The sequence below is a fragment of the Pelecanus crispus genome, chromosome 12 (assembly GCF_030463565.1).
Source record: "Pelecanus crispus isolate bPelCri1 chromosome 12, bPelCri1.pri, whole genome shotgun sequence".
In the NCBI taxonomy this organism is placed as follows: Eukaryota; Metazoa; Chordata; class Aves; order Pelecaniformes; family Pelecanidae; genus Pelecanus; species Pelecanus crispus.
In genome coordinates, this window is record NC_134654.1 from 329,678 (window position 1) to 344,529 (window position 14,852).

Sequence of the window (14,852 nt, forward strand, 5' to 3'; positions counted from 1 at the left end):
TGGCTGAAACAAAAGCCCCAATGGTTTAGCACTGTCAGGCTAGCTTAGGTTCACTGCTATGACAGTTGTATTATTAGGCACTTATGCAACAGTACCCTGTATACAGACTTACCTGAAACCTGACTGATTTTTTTTTCCCTTTTCCTTTTTTTTTTTTTTAAGGGATTTGCTATTTTCATTTGTTGAACTATTTTCAGCATCTTAGTTAGCAATTTTCTATAATACTATCTTTTCCTATGCAGTATGATTTTTTTTTTCCCTGGGAATTGGGTTACAAAAACCATCTAAAAAGGATTTATACATAGTTTTTCTTAATAAAATAGGGTTGCTTTTTTTAGAGAAGGTTTTAGTGGTTGTGGAATACTACCATTACTATATCAAAACATAACAAGTCACTCCCCAGTAAACACAGACTTTGGGCTAAAAGCAGAGATCAAACAGATCCCACGTGTCTGCATTGCTATTCTGGAATGTGATTTCTCTCCCAAGACTGACTTCAGAGGAGACAATCCTAAAAAAGGATTGGTCACAGGAATAAATTACTATGTAGGTTTGCCATACTTAAGTCAAACATCTCAATTCTTGGCCATCAAAACCAGGAACAAAATTGAAAGTCCGGATCATAGCATAATAACTAAGAACATTCTCTAGGAAAAGTTGGAATTTTTTTCTGCTTTTAAATACCAGTTGAGGCAAAGTTTCAAGGTATAAGTGTTAACATATATGACTGTGAGCCAGGAATTTTCCTTATTGTTGTGAAACCAGGACAGCATCACTGCCTCAGTTTCTCCTTTTATAGGGACTAGATTGCCATCGCTGCTGTTGTCTGTCTGAAAACTGTTTCTGGAACCTTATCTTTTTCTGAGACATTTTGACAGAGTGTGCCAAAATTATGGTGGATTTATATATAAAACACAGATATATTATCTAACAAACAGAAACAGATGAGATAATGTTTTCTACCTTGAGCAAATTAACCTGTTGAATATTGAAAACTGCTTTCAAAAAATGATACATGGCTGCAGTAGTAATTACAGATAGTAGCTAAGTGACAATAAAATCAAATTTGTGCCATGACTTTTTAAATGCTATATTTAGGAAAACCACAGACACCAGGATACCTAAAGGTCTTCCCAGGTCCACAAAATAACATAACATTTCTACTGTCATCAGTTGTTTGATGTCAATGTCTGCTTGATGTCAATGTCTAGATTTCAACCTTTTTTTCCAACTGCCACACAGTTGGACTTTTTTTTTAATATTAAATGAAGTATCCTCCATCTTGCTAAAAAAAGGTCTCTCCTTTAATAGTGGAGATATTATAAATGCACTTGGTTCTTTGGAGGACTGGGAAATTCCATTTAAAATTGATTAAAAAATATCTCCTGTAGACAAAGATCTCACATGTTCATGTCTATGACTTAATTCAGAGTTGCTTCTGAGGGCTTAAGGGTGGAAACCATTATCTTTTAATTAAAGTTGTCTATCCCAGTCACCTGTAGTGTTTTCCACAGTGGATACGTGTAACTGACAAAAGTATAATTTTTAGCTGGCTATGCCTTCCACTTATTTCAGCTTAAAGTTTACTCTCATGGGTTCCAGAGAGTATTAGAAGCTACAGGCTAGGTTCTGGCATTTTTAGTCATGTTGATTAGTACAGCACTGGCAATAACATTTTTTAGAAAATGGAATGGTTTATGGCAACAAGTACAATATAACATCATTAGAACTGGCATAGAGGCACAGCCATTAAATGGAGCCTTTTCTGGGACATGAAGGCACCAAGAGTGCATTAGACACAGGAGAAAATAAAGCCTTGTCTGAAGTGCTATTAGATCTTGAAGGTGGACACTGAGAAAGTGAGATGTTGCAAAGAGTTTATCTATGACACCACAGTATAGTGCATTTGCACCAGAGAGAAAAGAAGATCCAGCAAGGCTTTGTGATTGAAAACTGATCAAGTGGAACAGTATTTTACACCCAGTGCTTGGAACCCAGGACATCCCCTTTTGTTCATACATCTACCCATCTGCTTTAGAATAGAGCACAAACTTGTATTGACATGGATAATGACATCTTAAAGGATTTTACCCATAGAATGCAAGACAAAATTCTGCAGGCTGGAGAGTATCCTGCTTCAAATATGGTTAAATAACAGAGAGCAGGGTATGCATTATGTTATAAATAAAACAAGCCAGTACAAAGTCTGCAATTTTTTTACTCCAATGTTATAATTGTAATTCAATAGAAACAAGATCATAGTTATCAGTGACTGAAACAATTGTCAGAACATATTTAATTAAAGGCTTAACTGTTCACTGAGTTCTATTTTTTGAGGTCAAGAAACTGGCAAGTAATGTGCATTTCAAAAGCCAGCCTATAACAGTCATGGTAGAACAATCTTCATCTGAAGACTGTTAAACACCATTCAGTGGAGCTGTAAATTTGGTGAAATGGTGTAAAAAGACTTAAAAGACTGTGGCTTATTGCAGACACTGGAATGTGTACTTATGTGACTATGGTACTCCTCTAGCTTCAGACAACCATTAGAAAGCAAAGATAAATTCAGTCTTGAACTTCAAGTGTCAGAAAGCATTTTATATTTTTCTATAATAACTTGGTTCAAAATACATCAATATTTTGTCTTAGGAAGTCTGGAAGGCAGATGAATTTTGAGGTCAGCCATTTGCCAGGAGCAATATGCATTGAACCTGAGAACAGTGGTCTACGAGGAACATCTTCACAAAGGTATTGCTTGCCATTTGAAGCCCTTTTTAAGGTGCTCTAAGGAAAGAATTCTGCAGTGAGCTGGGATACATGGGGCCTGACCTGAAGGAACTCTTATTTTGTTGAATGCCAAACAGGCCAGAAACAAACTCATTCCCCAGTAATGAAGAAACGTAAAACTTCCCAAGGCTGAGATCCATAGGCAAGCTTGCAGAACAATGAACTGAATGTTACCTGATTTATAACGGTTGCAGATATGAATAGTTTCACTTGTTTTCCATTATATTTTGGATTACAATTCCAGTTATTTAATTTTCCAATAATAGTCCAATAATGATATAGTTTGATCCACTTCCTATGCCACTTCATTTTTATGCTCTTCTACTGTGGCACTGAGCAGAAGGGCGTAGGGAAAACACCAGGAAGAATTATGTATAAAACTAAGGAAATCATTGGCATGAATTTGGAATTAATGAAAAATGTATCCCCTTGATTTGATAATATGTTTTGACTGTGTTTGGCAAGTAAGAAACAAATAGTTAATTTGGTGCTGAAACTAATACATATGCTCACATAGACTACAGGTGAGGGCATTTTTCTGAATAATCATAAGAATAGACCAACAGCTCTTCCAACGGGCACAGCAACATATTCCTTACATGAGAATGTATTTTTTTAATTAAAAAAAAAAAATAGGGAGGTTTTCTGGTGCTACAGCTGAGCACAGAGGCTTGAGAATGCAACCTTTTCCTCCAAAATAGCTTAAAAGTTCAAGCGCCAGATGACCCACACAGAGAGGTACTGTGAGTAAATGTAAATCCTGGATGTCTAGGTTTAGTTTGTTTGGATTTGTCTACAGCAGACTAGCAGGTAGGGGTTTTTTTGTGGATTTTGTAACTGGCACAAATGTTAATGCTGCACTTCCTCCCTCCGTCCCTCCTCCTCACCCCCCCAAACTATTTCCGAACATGAACAACAGAAATGAGCAGTGGGCTACCGCACAGAGCTTCTCTGACAGCTCAGAGATTGAGTTCTTGTGCAGTGAATGAGGTCAACCCCCCCGGTCTTTCCAGAAGTTTTGAACGGGGGGGGCTGGCATAATGGTCTAGAGAAAGCAAGCTGACGGTAGGCAAGCAAGGGCTTTCAACTTGCTCATCCCTAAAATGCCGAATGGGACAAATGCTGGAACCGGAGCTGCAAGCTCAGATCTGAAGGAGCTTTAGACTTTACCTGGGGCCTTGCCAAATCAGAGTTCTCAAAACCAAGTAATACTAATCATGTGGAGAGCCAGACTTCAAAACGTTGGGCTTGTAGGTGCTACATCAATGCTAGTGATGACAGAGCACGAAAATACATACCGGTGTACAATACTGATTCAGACTCAAGACTAACTTTCCCCAGGTATAAACTGGGTGAGCAGCTGAAGTTTATACAAACCTGCCAGTTCATGTCAGCTAAGGATCAAAGCTGTGTTCTGATAAAAATGAGTAATGTTAATGAAGTCATTGGGGCTAAACAGACAAAACCAATTTCTTTCTAGTTTTTATATTGCCATCTCAACTGCCTGACTTAAGATAATCGGGATGGGGGAAATCAAAAAACACCAATAAAAAAAAAAAAGAATCACATTCTCCTATTCTTGCACAGGATCATCTAACTATACTAGAAATAGCACTGCAGTTACTTTTATAGATAAAGAAAAGAGAGCTGGAAATGCATGGTCTCTAATAATGAAAATATGATTAGTGAGATTCCTTCCTACTGGCAAGTAAAACTAAATACTCTGTACACTCACCCACAACCTCACCCACTCATGATGAAAATAACTTTAATTCTTGGTCATCGCAAAGGTGGTGCACAAATAGTTACAGTTTCACAGATGCCTACATAAATATTTGGCAAGAATATAAACCCTCTCTTTAGTTGCATGCTAGCCAACCTTTCAGTGCTTATAGTCAAGATTATACAGCATTCAGGCAAACAAAAGTGCTGAATTGCTTAGGGAGCAAATCTAAATATACCTCTTGCAGGCAAGGCCCATAACCTTTGAATGCCAGGCCTACAGTAGAGTATGTTTGAATTATGTCTAGCACATAAACTTAAGTAATATGAAGTAACCTAGAGCTTATGGATAATTACACAACAGTATAAAGCACACCTTGACATGTTACTTGCATTACATTCAATTTTTTTTCCCCTGTATTGCAAAGTTAAATTTTTAATTAAAGTATTTTGAGATTCATTGCCATAAAACCACAGTTTCTCTGGGATGGTTTCTTCAAGCTCTCTTGGTTCCTTGTTCATATCTCACAATTAATAATATCCCTGTTTGTTAGCTGTTTTTCCTAGCCCAGTGAAAACAGCCCATTGTTTTTTCAGTCTGTTCCTTTTCCTAGGTCAGTTTAGGTGTTAAAAGAGAACCACCACCCCCAAACAAAAAATCCCAACAAACAAAAAACCCAAGTTTTTTTTTTAAATGTACAATTATATATAGAACACTACAACTAAGAAAAATGTGAAAGTTTAACTTTCACTGTAATTATAATTTCTGAGGTGCCTGATCTTGCAGTCCTCCAGTTTAACCATTGCAAAAAGAAAATGGAAAAAAAAAAAAAAAGTCTCAGGATCTGATCCTAGGTTATTTTTGCTTTGTCATGAGCATATTAAGAACAATATAATGCTTTCAGTTTGCTTAACTGGGTTTTGGGTTAATCATCACCCCAACTATAAGATTTGCTTTGGAAGTTCAAGAGGGAAAAGCTGAAAATTTTAGTGCAAGATGAGCATCCTGGGATGATCACCTAATACACCTTCCCTTCACCAAGGTCTTTCCAAACAGAAAGATATGCGTATGCTAGCTGAAAAGAAGGGTATCTCCAGTGGTTCCAATGCTGTTGCAGACATGAAGATCTGGTGGCAGTGGAAAGAAAATCCAGCCCAATAATTCTCAATATATATAATTTTAATCAATCAGCTTCATTCTTTTTCACCAGGAGGCTGAGGTAATTTTAAAAAAAAGAAAGGGAAAAGGGGTACACATTGAATAAATGCTCAGCTGGGATCCAGAGTCACCTTTTTCAACCCACATAGTGGATTCATCATTTGGCTGAATCCATTCAGTGCTGCTCTTTTCAATCTCTAAGCAGGTGAACAATTACCATGTTATTACTGGAAGATGCTATGTTGATGCAGTGTGAGCATTAAAGCTAGCAAGACAAAAAAAAGAAGAGGAGCTTTTAGCATAAGCACTATTTGACCCTAAGCAGCAGTGATCTCCATAATGAACACCTTGTGATGGATATTAATAAACACCTACTCGTGAGCACTGTTCATTTCACTGGAGACGTACCTCTTTACACCCAGCTGAACAACTTGGTCATCTTGTAGGGTATTGCTTAGTTTTCTTTCTTGGCCTTATCCCCACAGAAGGGTAAACACACTCCCTTCTAAGATACCTCAGTGTGCTGTATTCTAGCTCCTGCTTTTCTAGGAATGTCTCCCTAGCCATCCAGGGTCTTCACGGCATTTTTTCCTAGGTGCTTTGCAACAGCATCATCTGTGCATCTTCTCTGAAGACTAGTATTTTGAACAGTAGATAGCAATAATTTTATTTGAAGTGTCATTCTGGGAGCACTAGAACTAAAGAAACAGATTTCCTATACGCAAAATTTCTAGTGGTGATTTCTGCATAATCAAAACTCTCTTGTGGAGTTTCTCTGTAACTTTTCCCATCGTTAGGGCTTAACCATATCTCGTTCTTCTCACCAGATACATATTACCCCAAGACTCTCTCCCCATCCAGGAAACTGGGCTGGAATCAGCCAGTAGGCTCTGGAAATATTTGGACACATACACTGGCAGTGTAACTGCAAAAGCTGTGTTTCCACTGGTCTGCTGTAGGGACCAGAGTGGGACGTAACTCTGACCATGGGGTGGATGCTGCCTTGTTATTGCTGTCTCTGGATTCCTCTGTCAAGGGACCAAGCCTGGGCTACACCTCCATATGATCACAGCCTGTGCTGAGAGAAGCCTGTTAACCTCACCGTGAGGCAAGTGCCTTGGTTTTGCACTGAGACCTCAGAAACTGGCTGTAAAACACACTCATCTACAGACCAAGTCAGAAGTGCTGATTTGCCACAAAATTCCAGTTCAGTGAATCTAATACATCAAATTATAAATATTTTAGCTTCTGCCAAAGCCAGGCTCTGAGAGACCCTTGTCTGTGTTCCTGGTCCTCCAGCTCCAAGGCACAGGAGACTGGAAGAACCTTAAATATGCTCAAAGAATCAGTTAATTGTGCTCAGATGATCTAACATTACTACTGACCATGGTGACACAGGCCATTGTACGTGACTTTTGACACCTTGACTTAGACATATGATAGAGATCAGCACATAAGTTTTGGGTTGCTTTTTTTTTTTTTTTTTTTTTTTAAACAGCTGTTCACAGTGTCACCTCATATATCTGTGGGCCCACCTCCAGCCCCAAACAAACTGTGTGTCCTTTGTAAACAACCTTCAGCAGTCATTTCATCATAAGGAGGACTTAGGGCTCAAATTTCACAAAGGGGAACACCCCCCCCCCCCCCATCATTTTTCTTTATATCTTAAAACTGTGTAAGAGGGGAGATGCAGCCCCATAGCCTCCTGCTCCTCAACCCGAACAGCTAAATGCCTGAGTGTTCAGGAGCTGAGCTGCTCCTCAGCAGCATTTACCAAACGCACTCGATTATCTGAAGACCTAGCTTGAACCTCCCCCTAGGACTCACCTCTGAAGCCCATAGCAATTCCTCAGGCGCCAGGTTTCTGAGTGGAAGAGTCATCCTTGCTTGCCTGTGGGTAAACACTACAGAACAAGGCCACATTGCTGGGAAAAGTATTTGAAGATACCTTTTTGTTTGTTTGTTTGTTTGCTGGAAATGCTAACATCATCTCCATTCCTTGCACAGAAAGGCTCACTTTAGCATTTTGGAAAAGAGAGAGGAAGATGAAGAAATCATTGCCAAGCTTTGTCTTAAATCACAGCATACTCATGGCAGCTGCTCTGCAGTTTTCTTGCATATCATAGCTGTTCAGCAACAATTTTTCCTGTTGTCTTTCACCTACAGTTATCTTAATGAGTGCTACCAAACAGTCCAACTGAATCTTTAATAGCTCCTGTGCAGAACAGTTTAGTAGAGGGAAGATGTTATTCACAGATCGTTCTTTCCAGTCAGGGAACAGGCATCTCCTATATCAGGAGCATTCAGGAGTGACAAGAAAGGAGAGGAACATGGGTCCCACCCACACTTTGGACAGCAGGATTCCTGGAATCTATTCCCATTTCTGGAACAATAGTCAAAACAGTCTTTATTCCTAAAATTGCTTGCCGCCACCTTCCGAGTGCAAGAATTGCAGTAGTAAGCATTAGCACAGCTGTCCAGACATCATGTACATCTTTGATTAATCTCTTAATTAAGAGGTTTCCAGATTCCATTATTACAGGCTCTTTCTGGTGGAGCTTTACTGCACCAGCTCCAGAACTATCACTGCTAGAGGTTTTTATAGTGCAGTCTTTTATTTACAGAGTGACCCTGCTACATGGGCTTTATAAATGCTTCACAAAGCGTATGAACTTGGAGCTGTCACCTTACATAGCATTAATAAGTATAGGCATTCATGTTTCCCAGTATTTATTATTGTCTTTTTCTGATCTTCTGACGCCTGCTGTTATGGGACATCAAGCTACAGCAGAAAAAAAAAAAAACCAAACCCAAAACCAAAGCACTTACCCTTTGTAATTTCTATTCCTTAAATATTCCTCAAGAGGCAGAGTATCCTGACCTTAATTTATTGTGCAGACTCCAACCTCCTGATGGATCAATTCAAATACAGTGGCGTGGAGGAACTCTATACAGCTAGGATGGTTGCTGCAGTGAGACATATAAATTAGCAAAGACCTGAGAGGTGTTTCATGAAGGACACCTGCGCCTACTTAACTCCTAGAATGTTGGTCATCATCAGTTTAAGTCACCCCAAAATTAAAAAACAAAACAAAACAAAACAACCCCCAAAGACCTGGGCCAAGATCACCTGCCAAAAAATTCAGGATTTATTTATTTGACCACCCTTCAAACAAGGGTGCAGTTATTCCCCAATACGAGCCCCCAAAGGGTTGATTTTAACTTGTGTATTTTCAGTATCCTAGGATGATGTATTCAGTTTTGCGCTGGGTTGATCTGACTTACATCTGTAGACAGATATGAATGAAAACAGTCAAAGGGGAGCTCTGAAATGCGGCATTGTAAGACAATTGTGTGTGTGTGGAGGATGCTCACAGGAAAGTTTATGTTGTTTGTCCACCAGCTTTTGTTATTCAAAGAGGAGGTAAAGTGTCCTGTGTCCTGCCCCCACCTTGCCCCCATCCCTCTTTTTCAGAGGAAATTCTGTTTTCCACAGCTGAAGGATAACTATTCTTAGTGACATGCACAAAAAAATCCTGGGTTTCTGATTTTTGACTGTATAGCCAAGAAAAATTATTGAAGTAAAACAGATACTTGCTCCAGAAATAATAATTCTTTAATTGAAAGATTTTGTTCACTTTGTTTCTGGTGGAAAATTTGATCTTCAACTGACTTGCAAAAATATTTGTCAGACCCAACCCATGTTATTGTTCACATATTCACTATAAGAATAGTTCACAAAAGAAACTACAACAAACTAGTTTTAGTAGCTGGAACATTCAGTTCTTTCAAGAATATGGTTTGTCTGTAAAAGTAATGTTTTATGAACACTGCAATGAGGCTCACATTCTGACCTGGAACGGTTTATGAAAACTCATTGAAGAGCTGTGTGCCAAATAAGGCTAGCGAGTAATTTCACGTGGGTAAATAAAGTACTGAATAAACACGGGAAGGATAACACCTTTTTTCTTACAGAAGAAATAGCCTCTTTTCTATGACCAGAATCTACAGTCCACATTTACACCATAATGAATGGGCGACTATTGACTTGGCGCTCCAGAAAAACCTAAATGGGCACAAAATAGTTTCTGTATAGTCAGCTCTATTTTTAAAGAGCTACCAAACGTCTTGTTAAGCAGTCCCGAATCACCTCAGAGCAGCATGGTGTGCCTACCTTTTACTCTGTGGCTCTGGGTGGTGAGGCCTGTACTTACCTCACTATTCCACATAGGACACAGAAATTCCTTAGAATTTCCCTCTGGAACAAGCAGGTTCTCCTTCACCGTGAGAAGCTACAGATATTAGCTAGCCACGTGAAAGCACAGGATAAATAAGTACATTGTTTTCAGCATATTGAGTTCATAGTTACTACACTGGAATGCTAAACCACAGATTAAATAACAAAGCATTTGAGAGACATCTACTACAAAAAGATAAAGGAACTGTCTGTTGATAAATATAGTTTAATTTTTAGGCTTATATTCATGTGCAAGTACAACAAACGGCATAGGGATTTAACAAGGGAAAGCAGGGAACAATAGGCATAATAGACAAGAAATGCCACATTCTATCAGCATGGACTCAGTATTGCTTCGCACTGCAAATTGCTGCACAAAATCACAAGCCAAACCCTCAAAATTGCAAGTCTGCATTTAAAACTAAGTAATTCGAAACTGAATCTTCTGGTTTTTTGAGGCTTTAGAGTTGATATTCAAAGACTTTCCTCCCATGCTGTCACAGCTTTAGGCTTACTTATTGCTTCCAAGAAAAGCTGGGATTCCTACATGACTCAAAGAGGTAGAACTTCAAGAGTCACAGCAAATTTCATACAATTTGATTAACTCACAGATGTTGGCAACATACTTTATTCATTAGTTAGGCAAATCATTTAATCTCTATCTTCGTGCATGAATTAGCAGGACATATTTCTAACTAGTTTTACAGGTTGATAAGGACAAAATACAACATCTCAGACTGAAACAGAAAAGTTAAGCGACTTGCTTAAAGTTCGAGTAGAGTCCACAAAAACCTTAATAAACCAGATTCTGGCTTCTTGCTTTGTTCACACTGTCTCGCTTTGATATAGGTACTTTCATAAGTCTTTTCACACAGTTTCGCAAACTAATTCATACACTTACTCTTAAGCAATCTAGACTCACATGAAACACTCAGAACAACTTCCACTTTATATATATGTGTATAATACATATATAATATGTACATGTAAACATATAAGCAAAGCCTGGCACACACAGAACCTGCTGGCATTGGAAAAGCAGTTGGCCTTAATAGCCCAAAGGCAATGATTGTCAGCGGGGTGGAGTCAGCGCAGCCCTACAGAAGAGCTCCTGGACATGAGGATTTCAATAGACTTCAGTCTGAAAAATAAAGGGGATGGCTGACCATTGAAACAAAATTGTTATGGGCATAAACAAACAAAAAGAAACTCTCACAAAGCATGCCTTCCTGTGAAACAAACTATATCGCCAGAGTTCAACAAAGGCTCATTTCACATTGTCATTTATTAGCTACAAGACAGTGGTGTAAAATACTGAGTCCAGAAAATCTTTAATCAATCTTTAGGTAACCACTATCTAGACATAAGTCTTCAAAAATGATCATCAACCTTCTAGGAACTTTCTTGTTTCTTCCTTGAGTGTTTTGTTAATAGCAGAAGCTGGATTTTAATGGCTGTCCAGACGAATGTCCATGAAAAAGCCTCCTGCCAGTTTTGCAGGTGAAAAATCTTGGCAGGATATAAAGTAAGACCAGAGGAGGTGTAAAATCTATCCCTAATTACTCTAACTGGGCAGCAACAGAGTTATACAGGAAATGTTAGAATCAAGACCTCAGTAAAGAATGAATCTTAGTAATGAAAAAAAGAGTGAAACCAGCCCCCGCCTCTACAATACCAACTTTTGACAAATTTCACCCCTTTTCTATCATGGTTATTTAAATGAAACTGTGTTATGAGACTAGGTTTCCTGAGAAACTATTTTAAGGCTTTAGATAACAACATTGTTATTCATTGCGCTGGTTTTGTCATTAATATTCACCTGTAGCAATTGGCACTATCAAGTTCTGGTATTCTGCAAATACTCCGATGGAATTGACCACTGTGTAAGATCATCAGGGCCAGGGAGATTCAAGCGCTCTGCCCAAGGACAGGAATGTCTTCAGTCGTACCTTGCAAAGCAGATGCAGTCTGCACTGCACGGCAGAGTCCTCTACACACCATAGGCTCGCTACAGAGGGGCCAGCAAAGATCCATAGAAGCGAAGGTTTGAGCTGATGCAGAGGAGCTGCCACTGGGGTGGTTCTTCCAGACAGAGGAAGACTGGCATGCGGCCACTGAATCATGCAGACCAAAGCCAAGAGTCCAGTAATGGGCTGCCGGGATTGTGCTGCAATGCACAGACGTGTGGGAGCCTCACAGTGACACCACCGAACGGAGCACTGCAGTCTCACGTGTGTATTCGCCCACACCGGGAAAATGTTGTGAAAACTATCTGCCACATGATCCAAGTGTTCAGGGTTCATTACTACCTACTTGTTTCCATATTTAGCACAGACATTTAGGGAAAAAAAAAAAGATGTGAAGTATGTAAAAATGTATATGATGTGTCATGACTAAAAAGGAAGAGGTGCTTTTGTGTTAAGGAATCACTGCTGGATTTTGGCTAGGACTAATTCAGTGATCTGTTTTTTTTCTGGGCTGATTTTCACCAGTTGTCCAATTGCAACACATGGTCAGCAAATGTTTTTTTGGCTACAACCAGGTTGTTGCTCTTTCAAGTGGTAACACACCTGAGCTGGAAAACAAAGACTGAGTTCAAGTGAGATCAGAACTCAGCTGGAACGAACCCCCTACTCTGAATTCAGCGGATGACGCCAACCAAAGAGGTGACCTGCATAAAATAGCCCTACTTCAAACTTAGGGCACAGACAGATTGCTGCAGTCAGCCAAAGAACATACTTGTACTTAAGAGAAAAGGGGATGACTTTTGCATCCATGTTAAGCTTGAGTCTATTTCTGTCTGGGTGTTTTTTTCAGCGTGGTGACTTCTAGATCATATGGAGAATGCTGAAAGTTTTTTCTCCTCTGTTCCACAGATCTAGATGTTCAACACACAGGCAGGAAATACCTTTGTCCTCCCTTTGTATGTTTTCCTGTAGTTTGGTCACTTGTGAACTCACGCACACATATATAACCATTCCCAAACAGCCAGTACTTTGTGGGAATAAGTCTGCCCACAGATACATGAACTGTCAGGAACAAACCCTTTATAACAGCAGCCCGTACCATGATTCTGCAGGTTTGAGACGTTCAACATTTGCAGAAACAGTATTAGCAACATGGTATTCTGAGAGAAGAAAGGAAAAGTCAAGGACATTCTATAGAGAGTGAACAGAAAATAGGCAAGCATTAATGTAGCTCCTCATAGGCAGCACTGCCTGCTGCTACGCCAGCTGGACAGCTGACGTACCCACTGGTCACCAGGAATCACACTCTGCCCGCACGATAAAACAGGAACTATCTGCTAGTTCAATGTGGCTGAGCAACCCGCCCTGGCAGAGTCCACACCAAAGAGCCTCCCGTGTTCTCTCTTGGCTCTGGTGGTGCACATTTTGAAGCGGGGGTCAAAGGGATCCTTTATGCCACCACCTTAGGACCACCACAACTTTTGCACCTCAAACAAAAACGCTTTGATGAGAAGAAAAATAGATGCCATGCAATATGAGTATCTATCATGATACTTATCCTGAAATGCTGGAAGGGGATGTAACCCAGCTCCAGTAACAAAGCAATTGTCCTTGCATTACCCATTGTAAATAACACATATATTTACTTAGGGCACTGGAACAGGGCGACATGCACGCTTGATGCTGAAGAAAGCCTGTTTGTGCCTGTTGTACTGGAGAGTTTGTACAAGATTAATTCTTACAAACTAGTTGTGTTTCTTAGATTCTTAGAATCTTTTATGCTGAAATGAATGAGGCAGCTTGTAGGGTATGCCACCTGATTTGGTCCCACCTGAGCATTTTCAAAGAGGGAAACTTGAGTTACCACTTAGCTGAGGAAAAAGGAGGAACCATGGATACGTAGGTCTGAAGGTACTTTAAGCAGTATCCAAATCTCTGCTTTGCACCGATTCTCTATGTTGTGTTCCCTCCTGGATCTTGCTAGAGCAGTACCATGCTACAGTGGAAGCTAATGCAGAAACAAGTGGTCCACTGTGTCACACAGGAAACAATCCATGCCAGAGAGGAGGCAGTTCTAGTAATTTTTTATTTGCCAGGCTCTAATTCTGCAACTCACTCAAATTAAATACAAATCAATCACGGGATGTCATAAAAGTGTCTCAGAAAGAAACATTTGCTATTAACAGGACAGAGAGGTGACACATCAAATAATCCACAGTTACAATAAAACCAGCATTCTTTATTACCCCGTATGTACGTTCCCCCTGCCTCAGCACTCCTGTCAATAAATCACCCTGTGTGACCATTGATGAAAATAATGTTTCCTACTTGCACAGCAACAGAGGGAAGCTCTTCCCTAGTTGAGATGAGGGCATTTTTTCAGAACATTCCTTTCTGCAAATGGGACAGGGAAGTGTCTGTCCTATGGCTTTTGGCTGCAACCAGTTTTAGAGGAGTTTCGATCTGCATGAACTGAGACAGGCAAGCTCAGTGTTACCCACCCATGCAAGCTCCACTGTATGTTACCTGCAATAGTGAAGAGCAAGCACCATGAAGTACCTGGCAGTACTTGAAATGTGAAACGTCCTCATACTGTGAAGTCCATCAGAAGGCAGAAAAAGTCCCTTTCTCAAATGCATTTAGATACCTACAGATGCAAATCAGCATTAAGTGGTGACTGCCAAAACACAGAAGGTGCTTGACTGTTCCTGGTTTCAATTTCTTCAAACAAATACTGTGATAAGCTTCAGGTGGTGACAAGTGTCTGTGACTAAGCCACTTCTTGGCACCAGAACTGGCCTCTTCCTTAGATAGACTTGGCAAGCATTTATCCACATGCTCCACCATTCCGTGGAAGAGGTGCACCACATGCAGCCAGCTGGGTAGACTGGGTGCCATTGGAGGCACCCAGGAACAACAGTCAGTGAAGAGTTTATGGTGCCCAGCACCTTGAAAGAACACAGAAGATAAAGGCATGAAA